The sequence below is a fragment of the Nannospalax galili genome, unplaced genomic scaffold (genome assembly GCF_000622305.1).
Source record: "Nannospalax galili isolate Female #2095 unplaced genomic scaffold, S.galili_v1.0 scaffold629, whole genome shotgun sequence".
Classification (NCBI taxonomy): Eukaryota; Metazoa; Chordata; class Mammalia; order Rodentia; family Spalacidae; genus Nannospalax; species Nannospalax galili.
Window position 1 is genome coordinate 1,000,587 of NW_008360323.1, and position 15,915 is coordinate 1,016,501.

Sequence of the window (15,915 nt, forward strand, 5' to 3'; positions counted from 1 at the left end):
AATTAAGAATGGACTTGGTTAGCTTCTGATGGTTTCATTAACTATTAAGAAGACAGAATTCTCACTTAAACACATGATGATCAACAAACCATCTCCTTTTTCCCCCCCTGACATTATCTGTGCACATCATAATTAATACCTCCTTTCATAGGACAGCATGGAGGTTTTTATCCTGAAAAACAAAATGAATTAATATAGAAACACCCACACCCAATTGATTTCCTTTTGATCTGGGACAAGAGAAATGCGGCAAATTTCAATGCTGTCCCTGATGGCCACTGGAGGTACCTCAGTTCTAACCTACACAAGGACAAGGCTTTGAAACACATAAAACCACAAGGCTACCAGCCAATATAGTAGTGGAAAATGTAGGAAATTATAAACTAGGGAGATATGAGGAAGTATATGAGAAATAAACATAGTAAATAGACGTTAAGCGTCCTGACAGACTGTTTAGTCTGAACACTAAATTGGTTTTGGCTCCACAGAATGTAAATTCATTGAATATCTTACTGTTTGAAATCCCCCATTATTCTTTAATAAATGCTTTCATCAGAAATAGCTAAAAAGTAAAGTTACATACATAAGAAAATTTAAGTGCTGAATATCAACTTCTGATGAAAGCTGATGATGAATGTATAATTATATAAAATATTTGTCAACATTTTCTATCCTGTCCCATCAAGCATATCAGTTAACACATAAAAATCAAGGACTGCATCTATTGAAGATTTGCCCTTTATCTTTAATTCTCTGAGTTCATGACTGATGAGTTAACATACTCAGCAGCGAAGGACCCCTTGACATCGCTCATTAAAGAATTTTTCATTCATATCAAATAATTGTTTTTGGAATATCACATTTTGAGTTTTAGATTTTCTTATGTACATATGAAAACTGAAAAAAATGTTAACTATAAAAACTACTAATGATAGTTTCACACCAATTATATTGCATGATTCAAATAGAACATTGGTTGATCTCAAAGATATTGACTTATTTTTCATCTAATTCATTGATGGGACATTTAGACAAAAGTCGTATGTCCGACATTATTATGATGCTTAAAAGAAATTCAGTTTAAATTCTACATTAAAGAAATAATCACTTATTTGTGAGGTAATAATGTGTGTGCACTCAAATTTTATTGGTGCACAGCATCAAAGGAAAGCATTTTTATTGATTAAATTTGTTCTCTCTTATTCTACCTCCAGCCCCTGTCATCCCCCTTCCCCCTAGAGGTCCCTTTCCAACACTCATGTCTTTCTGTTTTGTTTTGGGACCCTCTGGTTTTAACCTAGGTTGTATGTATGACCATGGGTTTGGAACTATCCTTTGGAATATGGTTGGCTCACCAATGAGTATACAGTTGAAGACAATGACTACCCCTCTCCCAGAATCCATCAATTGTCAATAGGTCAGAGGTAGGCAGCATGAGCCCCTCCCCCAATCCATGACTGACTGTTGACAAGCCCAGTATTGTGCAGGCCCAGTGCAGGCAACTGTGGCTCCTGTGAGATCATGCTTTCAATGGCTGTGTCATGCCCTGAAAACAGCATTTCACATTTTTTCCTCCTGTCTTCCGGCTCTTCCATTCTTTCTACTCTCTCTTCTACAATGTTCCCTGAGCCTTACTTAGAGGGGGTTGTGTGAATGTCCTGTTTAGGGCCAGGCACTAAACTGTCATTTATTCTAGTTATTCTAAGCATCTTGAACAGCCATGAGTCTCTGCTTTCACCCTGGTTCACTGTAAAGAACAGCTTCCCTGCCTAAGGCTGAGGGTAGTATTTGTCATGGGCATAAATATACATATTTAAACTGCAGTTTGGTACCATGTCAATTTAGCTAAATAGTAATAAGTTCTTCCTAAGCCCTATGACCTCCCCAGTCATGGCCACATATATATTCTCTCCTGTGGAGCAGGCCTCAAGTCCAGTCAAAGAGTAGTTGCTTAGCCCCATAACAATCACGCAACTGTTGCACCAGTGGACATATCCTTCTTGATAGGTTGGCGTTGTAGTTTGTAGGGTTCACGGTTGGATAGGACCATGATTCCTTTTCTCTCCTAGCACCCTTCGTAGCACCACATGGCACGGTGAATACTAACCTCTTTCCCTTGCAACCACAGTGTGTCTTCAGCAATAGGGTCTTATCACCTAGTCCTGGTGGGCAACCAGGATGCATGGCAATGGCTTCTGTTGGAGGGTGGGGGGCTCTGGGACCTCCCTGACAAACAGCTCAAAGGTGGTACTTCCCATCTGGTATTGGAATTTTTGTTTGAAAGCATGTTTTATTAAAATAAAATGCTTAAGAACACTTGAACTCAACTGTGTTACATACATACTTCATAGCTATATCCGTAACAAGCTGTACTATTAAACATATGAGTGATCATATATTCCAAAATATTTTCTTGACAAAACAAATGGTAAATACAAAAATAATTTAAATGTTATGCAAATTACAGGTCTTATGAATAACCAGATTTTAGAAATCATTAGGGCTTTAAAAAACTACTTTCTAGGTTAACCTCACTGCCCTACAGTGATATTAAATTTTTTGTAGCTGATACTTCTAAACTTATATTCCACTTTGGTTAAACTTACTTGGAAAATTCTTAGTAATATCCAATGAGGAGAGCCAAGGACTTCTTTAAAAAGGTTTATTGAAAGTAAAGCTTGCCAGGCAGTATTCATCATCCTTCTAAAGGAAGACAACTTAGTACATTCTGTATTGTAACCTCAAAGAATGAAGAAATTCTTTTGCTAGAATCCAGTAACGGCTTCTTGCAATATCTAACTCATTAAAACTATTTGGATTCAGTTCCTACTTTTCAATGAATGAATGTATATTCAGTACCAGAATGCAATGAAATTGAAAAAGACCTACGATTCTCCAGCACTGAAATTTGAGTAAATGCTCAAAAGCATATTAATTAGAAACAATACATTGGCAATTTTTTTCATATAAAAATATTTGTGACTGTACTTTGAATGGAGCATTTCGGTTAAAATATTAACATTTCAATGTAAAAATATTAACTTAAAATTCAGTAAAATTTTCTGTCATCGTACCTTGTATCTCAACATATATATATATATATATATATATATATACATATATATGTGTGTGTATATATATACATACATATATATATGAATGTGGGGGTTGGGGGGTATTTATGGTATGGTGTGTGTGTACAGGTGCATTGGTGGGGGTGCATGTGTACATATCTGCATATGCATTTGGAGGACAGAGCACAACCTTGGGTTTTGTTCCTCAGGAACTGTCTACTTTGTTTCTGAGACAGACTGTCTCATGAGCCTGGAGTTCATCAGCTGTCTAGGCTGCTAACCAGGAATCCCCAGGGATCTGTATGTCTGCCTCCTCAGCACTGAGGTTGTATGCCTAGCTTTTATTAAGTGGGCCCTAGAGATCTAACCAAGGTCCTTCATGCTTGCAAGACAAGCACTTACCAACTGAGCTACCACTCCAACAAGAGAGAATGTTTTATCAATAAAACATCTTTTTTTTCTGGTCTTTTTTTTGACGCAGGGTCTCCCTGTAGCCCCAGCTGTCCTGGAACTCACTATGTAGACCAGGCTGGCCTTGAATCACAGAGATCCGCCTACCTCTGCCTCCCAAGTGCTGGGACTACAGGCATATACCACCATGCCCAGCAATAAAACATTTTAGCGTCAGAAAAGAAATTATTATAGATTTAAATCTAGATGTATATCTGTTCTATTGTTTTCCATACTTTACTACACATGAAATACATCCTGGGTAAAAATTTTAACAGGAAAAATTAATATTAGCATGCTCGCAGTCAATGAGAGTGCTGTACTGCCCATAGCTAACTTCTGATTATGAGTACATAAATCATTAGTCCCCAGAGATTACCTGAGTTTATAGCAGTTAGCTTTCAATGTATTTTATTGATGCCTTAATGTTCAAATAACAATAATGATTCTATAGCCATAATTTGATTCATACTGCATTACTTTAGTCATCAGAAATTTGGAACTTGTATTCTTCATAACTGAAACATTTTAGTGGAATAATACTTTTGCTCCTTAAGTTATTTAATAAATGGAGAGTTGGTTGTTACATTAGGTACAATACTACTTACTACAGACAAGTAAGAAGTGAGATAGATATGTGTTGCAAATGATAAACTGAAGCCAACTGATGTCTCAACTCACTGCAAGTTTGTTGGCAGTTAAAATCAAGCAGGGAAGAGGGGAAACTGAGTCATCTCACAGCACATAGTAAGGAAGTACAGACATTCCAAGTTCAATGAGTCTGAATTTAACTTAACATTAAATTTGATTGAATGAATACATATGGTTTCTAAGTAGGAAGGGTTCATCTTAGCTTTATACATGCACATACATATTTAAGGAACAATATCCTAAAAACCATCTATGTCAATGCTAAGGATTCAGGAGACTTCTTTGTCTTTTTATATATCATAACCACTGCCCTAAAGCAATTTATTCTGCAAAGGAATATTTCTTAACAAGTAAAAGTGTTCTGTGCCTTTGAAATATGAATTCAAAATGCTCAGAGGTGAGGAAAAGATTCAGCCTGGGGCAGGCAGGCTGGCATTCTTGCATATTGATGGATGGGCCATTAGTTACAAGTCCTTTGCAGGCTACAGAGCTCCTGCAGCCCATGAACCAATGGCGTGAATAGCTAAGCTTGCTCAGCCTCTTCATCCCAAGGGCCTTGCAGTCCCACAAGCACGGCACACTTCTTTTTAAATTTTAGAAATTTTATTTATTTTAGGTAGCAAACAAAGCATTGTTTCATTGTGACATTTTCAACCAAATTTTCTTTAGATGATTCTCCTCCCTCTCTCTTGTTTATTCCTCTGTCACCCTTTTATGCCCTCTCACCCCCAGGAGCCTTCTTTCCACTCTAATGAGTAGCCCTGAAAACACTTATTCCTCCAAGAAGCCTGAGCTACAAGGCAAGCACAGGGCACCCTGGAAAGAAGTGCAGAGCCCGCTGAGGAGAGTTAGCGGGGCAGGAGACTGAACTGGAAAAACAAAGGTTGGCGGGAGCGTCCTGCAAGCGTGGAAGTGAGGGGGCATTTACAGACCTGGGGTGAGACTGCAAGACCACGGGGCGTAGGCAAAAGTGAACGGAGACTGCGGACCAGGCGTGGAGGCGATCAGACCGGCTGCTGTGTGCGGTTTCTTTGTAAGTCACCCCCTCACTCCCTACCATAAAGGAAACCCAGCCTAAAATTGTCCTGTGTTAGTCTGTGAGCCTTAGGGCCTTGAGACTGAGCCTCCGAAGAAGGGGAAAAGGGAAGAAAATTTAATGTGACACGTCTCATGTTTTCTGATGCCTTACCCCTCCCTTCCTAACCACCTCTTTCTCCTCTTGTGGTCCTGTTTTTGGTTTCCGTAGCCTGTACCCACACTCACACCCACAAATACAAATATGCATGACCATTATAAACTAGAATCCATAACATATGAGAGAGACTGAGTCTGGGACTCCTTATTTAATGTAACAGTTTCCAGATCCGTAGTCAGAAGGCAGAGGCAAGCAGATCTCTGTGAGATCAAGGCCAGCCCGGTCTACACAGGGAGACCCTATCTCAAAAACAGCAACGTCAACAACAGAATTCTGTGGTGTATATGTACCACATTTTCAATATCCATTCTTCTGTTGATAGACTTCTAGGCTAATTCCATTTCCTTAGTATCATAAACAGCAGCAATAAACATAGCTATGTAAGTATCTCTGTGAAATGATATCGAGTCCTTTGGGTATATGCATAGGAGTGGGGTAGCTGGGTCATATGGTAGTTCTTAATTTTCTGAGAAACTCCATGCTTAGTTCCATAATGATGGTACTTAGTATACATTTCCACCAACCATGACCAAGGGTCCTCTTACCCTGCAAAATGAATCAATTCGAAGTTGATCAAAAACCTTAATTTCAGGCTAGAGGTCTATTCAGCAGGAGAGGGCTTGCTTAACATGCATTAGGCCCTAGGTTCAACCTCTGTACTGACAGGTTAAAAAAAGGAAAACAAAATCTTCATTTAAAACCTGAAACACTGAAACTGCCACAGGACAACACGTCAGGATATAGATACAGGCAGGAAACTTCCAAATAGAACCTCAACAGTACAGGAGAAAGCCCCAAGAATTAACAAACAGAATTACATGCACAACGAAGGAAACAGCCAGCAAAGAAAATAGACAACCTACAGAAGGGAAAAGCATAACCGTCAGCTTCACTTGACAGGGCGCTAATATCAAGAATATATAAAGTACTTCAACTAAACACCAAAAAGCAGCACCTTTCTCTACTGATTAAAGCCTGTTTTCCCTGTAGTTCCACACCAGACCTCAGCACACACTCTTGCCAAGTCCTCCCTGGCACCATTAGCATCCAGTCACATACCTGACTGTACCCTCCTTGTCAGGCTCGTCTACAAAATCAATCTGCTTTCTTAACCCCATTGCTACTGTTAGTTTATTTGCTGCTGTTCCTCCTTGTATTCCTCACTTCATCTCACATTCCTTCCTTTGGTGAATGTTTATCCTGCACCTGATGTGGCTACAGTCCTAATAGGTATCTGAAAACTTCAGTTCCTCCCTTCTAAAGTATCCTTCGTTATGCTCATTAACGAAAAAAAAAAATTGTCACTTCCCTAAAAACTGCTACAGTTTGAGTGTATCCCCCACAGTCTGTACATAGGACTTAATCCTCAGTGTAACAGCACTTAGAAGCAGGACCTTTAATAGGCAATTCACAGCAGAGATCCTGTGAATGGATGGATGCTGATAGTGTTATAGTGTTATAGTAGCAGTGGGTTCCTGATTAAAGGACCTGTTCAGTCTTTCCCCTCTTTAGGGCGCTTTCTCTCAACATTTTGTCTCTAAACACAGTTTGAAATAGTGCAAAGGCCCAAATGTGAGCACCTCAATCTTGGACTCCCCATTCTCCATAACTGTAAGAAATAGATGTCTGCTTTTTATAAATTAACCAGTCTCAGTTATTTATGGTAAGAGAAATGAGCTAAGACACATAATAGCAAGACAACATTTTGAATAGCATCAAATAATTTCATATCTAAAAGAGTCCTTGTGCCAACCCATAGATGAACCCTTGAACCGAATCCGAGCAGACTCAGGTTTTTGCTTTATTGGGACATTCCCATAAAGTGGTAAGTGATCACTTACCACAGCATTAAGAATGCTTCATTCAAGAAACCTGATTCAACCATCCAGCTCCCACATCCCCTTGGTCTTTCCATGTGTGGCACTGGCCTGCCTCTTCTCTTGGCACCGCAGACCTCTGGACTACCCTCTTGACTCAGATTCCCCACTGCTTCCTGATTCTTCGCACCCAGAACATCCCAATTCTTCAGTCTAGTCCCTTGGAGTCCTCAAAGCCTGTGCCCAAGTTCAAGAATCTCTGTCCTAGGAAACACCATCACGCCTAATAAGTCTAGTCACATCTTTCAACAGTCTGTAGATGACTGCCACTCAATGTGTTTTGCCTTAACAGTAACATTTAATAACTATTAAATCAGTCATTAAAAATAATATCTGAGCTATAACCCAAATTATTTAAATTGCACTTGCCTGAAGTTTAAGTACAGCTATTCTTTAAATTCCTTCACTCTTCTCAACCTCCAAAGAGGCTTCATATTTAAACAAAGCACAGAAGAGCATAGTTTTTATACTAAGCACTAATCAATCTGTCTCTCAAATTAGCTGCCTGTAGGCATTTGTGGGAATTTAGTACATGGAAACTTGCTATTTCCCTTCTAGGGCTTAGTGGTTTTCTCTCTCTTCATTGCTATTTTTAAAGGACAAAATATTTTCAATCTACTGAAAAAATGAATAAGGCTGTTTCTAGTTGTATTTAAATCCTTAGACAAAAAATTGAAATGCAGAAACAATAGAAATTTTGAACATTGTAGAGTTCCATGTGATGGGTTTTACCTAAAATTTCTGAAAGTTGTCTAAGTCAGCAAGTACTACTTTTTCAACCATAGAAAGAAGTCAGTTTCTCTATCAGCACTTTAGTATCTCATAGTCCATCCCAAGGGAACAAGCTCACATGTGCCCAGCAGCTCAGGACAAGAAATCTATCACTCAATAGTTGGGTTCACACATCTCTCACTTGACTTTTCAAGGCCTACTGTTGGTTTGGCTGCAGTTCTAGTACATTCTGGCCCTTTCTACTGGCTTCAGCTCAGTTCATGCTGACATACATGGCTGAATTCAATATCAGGGTAGAAAATTTAAGAGCACTTATAATCAAACACCACCCACGTAAAATTAAACCTGAAAAGAAACTATGGCTGGCCCCTGTCGCAGTGTGAAATCCCTATTCCCACAGCTCACTTTTTCCAGATTAGCTTTTCCAAAGCTTGAGTGCTCAGTCTCAAGGCAGGGAACAGGAAACCATTTTTCACAGCCTGAAACACTCCTTTGATTGTACCTCTGCTGTGAGCAAGGTTTTCCCCTTGTAGGCCTTTCTATTTCTTGTCACAGAGTTTTCACACAAAACTACAGAAAGCTGAAAGACCCCAACCACACACCAGCTACCCAACAATGATGAAACATCGTGAGTGTCAACATGCAAGTTTTAAAATTTGATCTCAGGCTGAAATTCTTTTTAAAGAGGAAATGCCGTAGCAGAGACCAGCAGAGGGTGAGCTGTGTGTGACGAAAGTGGCTTTGCTTTCTGTCTTGTACTCTGTTATTTTAGGGTTCTTCAAATTTCCATCTCACAGAATAAGTCCATTGACATACTACCTGTCTGTCAACAAGACTCTCAGCAGGATGATGAAGCAGCAAGATGGGCCAGAGTTGGTTGACAGACATCTCATCAATAATCTAGGAAGTGGAGAGAAAAAAACATGGACCCAAGAAAGGATGGAGTGAACCCAGAGGGAGTACAAGAGGGAAGGAACCCTGTTGAACAGAGGCTGAAGTTAGTGAAGGACTTTCCAAGTTAGTTATCTCAATAAAACATGCCACCTGCCTGAGGAATCCCAGAGCAGGGGAACAATATGTGGGATTATTCAAGAAGTCCTGGGGCTGATCCTGGAGCTGTATCAATAGATCAGTGTTCTGAAGGTTTTAGATATTAGGCATGAGAGAAGTCTAGCAAGTCTGATTTTGTTTCACAAGTTTTGAGCTGAATGGTTTACTAACAGATGGCTAGTGTTGCCTGCTCAGAGATTAAACCACCCTGAGGCAACTGTATGCTGTATAATTGCAATTTGTCTAATTTTTATACAAATTTGTATAATCTTCCTTTTTATGTAATAATTACTCATTGAGCTTCTACCACAGTGCTCACAAGATCCTAGCAAGGAGAGTGACTGAGGCCCCTGCCTGATTTGAAAGACTGATCCACTATGCACAGACTTCTTGCTCAGTTCCACATTTTGGAGTCTAGGACAGTGTCTGACACAGAATAAGTGTTCAGTAAGCATTTCCTGGGTGACTAAAGGAGGAAGCCTACGGCCTAGCAGTGGACTATTGTCATTAGGACCAATAGAAAACTGTGGTAAGCTGGCTTTGTTCACTATGATGCTAACAATGAACAGGAAACCTCCCCCTCCCCACTGGCACATGGCCAGATGGAGGCCAATTTCCTGACCTAAGAGGAAAACGAAACTTCTATTGGCTCCTATAATGATTGTTATAGCACTGACCTGAGCCCCAAGAAAAGCTGTGTCTGGTGTTTCAGTGGGTGCATGTAGAACCACATCCTTTGTTTCCTTTTTATTGGTATATATTTATTGTGCAAATTGATGGGTTTTATGACATTTTTATTCAAATATATCATACATTTTGACTATATTGACCATATTTCTACCCATTGCTCTCTCCTGTCTCCCTCCCATAAGTTGTCTTATTCTTCCCAAACAATCCTCTATTTTTATGTTACTCCTGCATAGACATATTCATTCATTCATTCTTTCTTTCTTTCTTTCTTTCTTTCTTTCTTTCTACATGAGAGAAATTGTGATATTTGTCCTTCTGAGTCTGATTTATTTTACTTAATATGATGGATGATCTCTGGTTTATCTATTTTCATTCAAATGACATAATTTCATACTTCCTTAGGTCTGAATAAAACTCCACTTTGTGTATACATTTTCTTTATCCATTCATCTGTTGATGGATGCCTAGACTGATTCCATAACTTTGTTGTTATGAATAATGCTCCAAAAAATCATTGCATGTATTGCTGCAATTCACTTACATACATCACTTTCAGTGTATTCCCAAGAGTAGGGGAGCTTGATCATATGGTAATTCCATTTTTAGCCTTTTGAGAAACTTCCATGCTGATTTCCATAATGACTGCACTAGTTTTCATTCCTCTTATCCCTGCATCCTTGACAGCATCTGTTACTGTAATGATTTGTGTTGTTAGAGTTTTGACCATGTGTGTCTATGTGGATACATGCTTTTGTGAGTTTGTATTTTGAGGGTATGGGTGCATATGAAATGTGTGCACATGTGGATGGAAGGCTGAGGCTGATATCAGATGTCTCAATTGCTCTCAACCTTAATTTTTGAGAAGAGACTCTCACTGAACCTGAAGATCACAGATTCAGCTAGACTGGATGACCAGCATTCCCTAAAGATATTCTTGTCACTGCCACCCCGGTGCTGGAATTACAGGTGCGTGCCAGCCACCATGTCCAGCTGTTTACCTGGGTGCTGGCGATCTGAACGTAGGTTCTCATGCTTACTCAGCAAACAGTTTGCCAGATGACCCATCTATCTCCTCAACCCTCAGGGGAGGGTGAGCATAACAGTTTTAATATTTTAACTAGTATATAATATATTATATATCATTATTGGATCTTCAAACAGTGTTTTATGAATTCTCCTTCCACCTCATTGCTTCTCCTCCCCTCCCCCAGCTCCCCTTGTAAACCCTTCTCCCAGTCTCTTTCCCTTTCATGCAGCATGGGTCTTTTTACCCACACCTGTCCTTCATCAGGTCTTTGCCTCTTACTCTCCTTTCCAGTTTTTATAGATTTTGCTCGCATTTATACCCATTTCTAAATATACATGGTTACATCATAGACTAGGATCTCCACATGAGAGAGAACATGTGGCTTTTCCTTTCCGAGTTTGGGTCACCTCACTTAAAATTATACTTAGTAGATTCATCCATTTACCTGAAAATTTCACAATTTCATTTTTCATTACAGCTGAATAAAATTTCATTGTGTGTTTGTATGACATTTTCATTGTCCATTCACCCCTTGATAAACATCTAGGTTGCTTGCATCTTATTGCTGCAGTGAACAGAGCAGCAATAAATATGGATGTGCAAGTGTCCCTACAGTAGCACATGGAGTCTTTGGGTTATATGCCCAGAGGTAATATAGTGGGTCATATGGTAATTCCATTTTTAATTTTTTGGGAACCCTCCATACTGATTTCCATAAAGGTTACACTGATTTATACTCCCACGAACAGTGCATATGGGTTCCTCTTTCCCTACACCCTCTCCAACATTTGTTGTCAAATTTCTTCATAATAGCCACTTTGGGGTGAAGCGGTATCATAAGCTAGTTTTAATTTACATTTGCCTGATTGAACACTTTAAAAATATTAATCATGTGTGCTTCTTTTGAGAACTGTCTATTCATTTGATTAGCCTATTTGTTGACTGGCAGCTTTATTTTGGAGGTGGGAGTAACTGTTGCAGCTCTTTGCAGATTCTATATATTAGCTCTCTCTAAAGTATAGCTGGCAAATATTTCCTCCCATTCTGTGGTTTATCTATTTACTTTGCTGATGGTTTCTTTTCCTGAGAAGAAGCTGCTTACTTTCATGTTGATTTAGGGTACTAGTTCCTGTGCTATTAGACTTCTTTTCAGAAAGATCTTGCCTAAACCTATATCTTAAAGTTCACTCTGTTCATTTTCCTCTAGCAGATTCAGCACTTCAGGTTTTAAATTCAGGCCTTTGATGCACTTTAGCTGATTTTTGTACAGGGTGCTGTATTTATTCATCTGGCTTTTCCTGTACCAGTTATTGAATAGGCTGTCATTTTTCCCACTGCATCTTTTGTATACCTTTGTCAAAAAGGAGATGACCATAGCTTTGTCAGTTTATTTCTGGGTCCTCCATTCTCTTTCATTGGTCAGCCTCTCTGTTTTTATTCCATTACTAGATTGCTTTTGTCACTCTAGCTCCGTGGTATAGTGGTAAGCTGTGCTGCTTCTCCTGAGGATTGCTTTGGCGATTCATGGTCTTTTTGTGACTCTAGATGAATTCTTCGATTGTTTTTCTATTCTTTGAAGATAGACATTGGAATTGTGATGAGAACTGTACTTAATCTGTGTGCTTCTCTTGGTAATGAAGCCATTTTCATGGCATTAATTCTGCCAGTCCAGGAAAATGACAGTCTTTCCATTATCTAGCATTTTCCTACTTCAGTGTTTTGTAGTTTTCATTGTAGAGGTTTTTCACTTCCTTGATTAAGTTTATTTCTGCTTGTTATTTTTGTTGTTGATATTGTTTGAGCTATTGTGAATGGGATATTTTTGCTAATTTCTTTCTCAAGTTCATTGTTGGTGTATAGAAAAACTACTTGTTCTAGTTTGTCTCTCCATTGCTGTAACAAAATATTCTGACCAATATTAACTTGGGGAGGAAAGGGTTTATTTTATCTTACATCTCCCAAGTCACAGTTCATCAGGGAGCCCAAGGTAGGAACTCAGGGCAGGAACATGGAGGCAGGAGCTCGAGCACAGGCCATGGAGGAATGCTTCTTACTGGCTTGCTCTCCTGGCTCCTGCTCAGCCTGCTTTCTTATACAACATAGGCCCACCTGCCCAGGGGTGGCACCGCCCCTCAGTGGGCTGGGCCCTCCCACATCACTCAACAATCAAGAAAATTCCACCACAGACATGGCTACAGGCCAGTCCTATGGAGGCAATTTCCCAAATGAAGCTCCCTCAACCCTGGTGTGTCAAGTTGACACTAAAGTTATCTAGCACACTACTGATTTTTGTATATATGATTTTGCCTCTTGCTATTTTGTTGAAAGTATAAATAAAACCTGTTACTTTTTAATAATAGAAATTCTGATTGGTGTGAGGTGGACTCTTAGTGTAGGTTTGATTTGATTCGAGCTCTTGATACATGAGCATGTGGTTTGGTAAGGTGCAGAAGGAGAGAAAGAGTGTCTCCCTATCCTAAACAGAGGAGCATGGCCTTGGGTGCTAGGCCAGTCAGCAGCATGAACAGAAAAAAAAATGGTTCATGCAAATGGCTGACTGAGAGTTTCATACAAAGGATATTTTTTAAATTAATTTATTATTTTTATTTTATGTGGATGAATATTTTGTCTACAAGTATGCAAGTGCACCCATGCGTGCAATGCCCAGGAGAACTTCATTCATGAGAACTAAGAGATTCATTAGTGTCCTCTTCTTTACCCCTGTTATTTGTTCCATGAGCCTTAGGTATAGAGCTTGCATTGTAGACGTGTCACTTGGGCCTGGGTACTTCATAGACAATGTCTGTGTGTGTCCAGTTGTGGTACTTGGTAATAGTCTCTGACTGGTATAAAATGAGCTTCTTTGATGACTGGTGACAGGGATATTTGTCAGTAAATATAAGGATACATATTTTGCACATAGTAAGAAATTGCATTTGTCTAGCGATATGACAGTCTTGGAGTTTTCTCTAAGACCCATGACCACTCTAGTCATGTGTATTTGGTTATGTTTACAGTACCACACTTGAGTTTTCTCCCATTGAGTGGGCTTTTAGCCCAATTAGGTAGCTGCTAATTAAAAGTGCCACTGCTGTACCAATATTGTATGCTGTGCTGGCTATTGATGTGGTTATCTGGTCTTGAAGCTGGTGTTGGACATTAATTGATGTTTTCCCTTGGCACTTCATAGTGCTCTACAAAGCTATGAGAGCCAGCCTTCAGGGGTTATTTGCGGTTCTGTTGCTCCAAATTCTTCGTCCAAAGTTGTCTTACCTTCAAGGGCCATGACAATAGCCTGTATAAATTTGGGAGTCTCTTGGACCACCCTGGCCAATAACTCAAAGGAACGTTTTTCCTTTCTGGCACTGTTTCTTGTTATGTAGCATTTAGCTATACATATGAACTCATGTAAAGATAATAGATGGGAAAATTGCACTATTTGTCTCTCCTCTCTCTCACTGCCTGATCCTACCATCATGGTTTCCCCATTTAAGATGTCCCTATTTTCCCCGTTTCTCCCTTGATAATACCAGTCTCCTATGGTCCCACCTCTCTTGAGCTCCTTCTTTCCCTTTATCCCAAGGGATATTTTTAAAGAGAGAGTGAGAAATATGAGAGAATAAGGGTACGCAGCTTTAGGAGAGAGGTGGTTATTTATACCTGGGAGAAGTAGACTCTAGGAAAGGTGGGTCCTAGCCCTGAGAGGACTGCAACTGCGGCTCTATTCAGCAAGAGCCCTGACTCTGGAAAGGGAAGAGCAGTTTGTGCCACACTGAGGTCAAGGCAAGAGGGCTCAAGGGATGCCCAGCCTGTTTTTCCTCCAGTGCTCTAATCCACCATTGTCAATCCAACTAAAGTCCTGGGACATGGAAGTCTAGTAAATCAGTTCATAGAGGTCAGGTTTTCCATGCAGATTTGGGTACAGGAGGGTAGAAAACATCTCAAGGGGCAGAGAGTGAACATCTAGCACCACTACCATTTTACCCCTTACCAGACGCCTTTTCTTTCTGATTGAATAACACTCTCCTTCTACAATTATTCTCTATTGCCTTCATTCTGTGCAAGCACCTTGACCAGGTTACATTTTTACTAATAAAATTGAGTGGTGTGACTCAAATCCTATTAAACAAAATACGAACCTATGATTGTCTTCTAGTTATTCAGATGCTGGAGTTTTTCATAGACCAGTACATTACAGATTCACTGAGAAAAATTCCAGTAATTTTCTAGGCTTTATATCAGGCCTTGCTATCTTAACGATAGCAGCAAAACTCACTCACCTTTATAAGCAAGGTCAGTAACCTACCCAAAACAGGACCTTTACCTTCACCTGTTAAAGAGCTAGTCAGACCCAAGTTCCAGTTTAATGGATCTACGGCTTTCACTTCTTAGGGAAATTCTTCTGTTGACCCTAGATCATCCAGAAGCACTAAGGTTCTAGAGACAGAATCTAAATTTCTTTTTTTTTAACTTTTACAAAAACTTTAATGAAAATTTCATACATGCATATAAGGTGTTTTGATCAAATCCATGCCTCCTCCCTCCCCTCCAACTCCTCCCATATCTCCCCATAACTTTTTTCTTTGCTTTTCTTCTTTCATTTATTAATTTTTGTGGGGCTTTTGGCTACTCTAATATTCCCCCCTCTGAAGAGGTAACCCTAAAATCTTTTAAGGATTAGATACAAGCGCCAAAATACTTTTGACATGTTTGGCTGAAACTGAGTATGTTGCTAAGAGGCCCAAGGACATTTTGGCTTTTAGCCAAGAAACTGGCTACTTTTCTTTAGGGTCTTTTTACCCTAACTGCCTAGCCAATTCCTACCTCCTATTCTTATCATGCCATCTTTTGAAGGGGTTACCCAAATGGCCACTAGGGAATCAGGATGCAGACCGCTCTGGCTTCTTCCATGCTGAACAGGGATAAAAAAAGTCAGAACAGGGCAATTTTCAAATGTCCATATGAGATTCAATTGGAATTTCTTGACAAGGGCTTCCAAAAGCATCCCACTATTGGGTTCTTCCTTATTTTTCTTTTGTCTTCCAAGGCTGGACTCTAGAGCTGGGAAGGGTGGCTAGATACTCAGGTGAGGGTCCAGAGATCCTGCTTGGCATTCCTCTAATAAATGAGCACAGCTGTCAACAAGCCAGATTGTGACAATGTTTATCC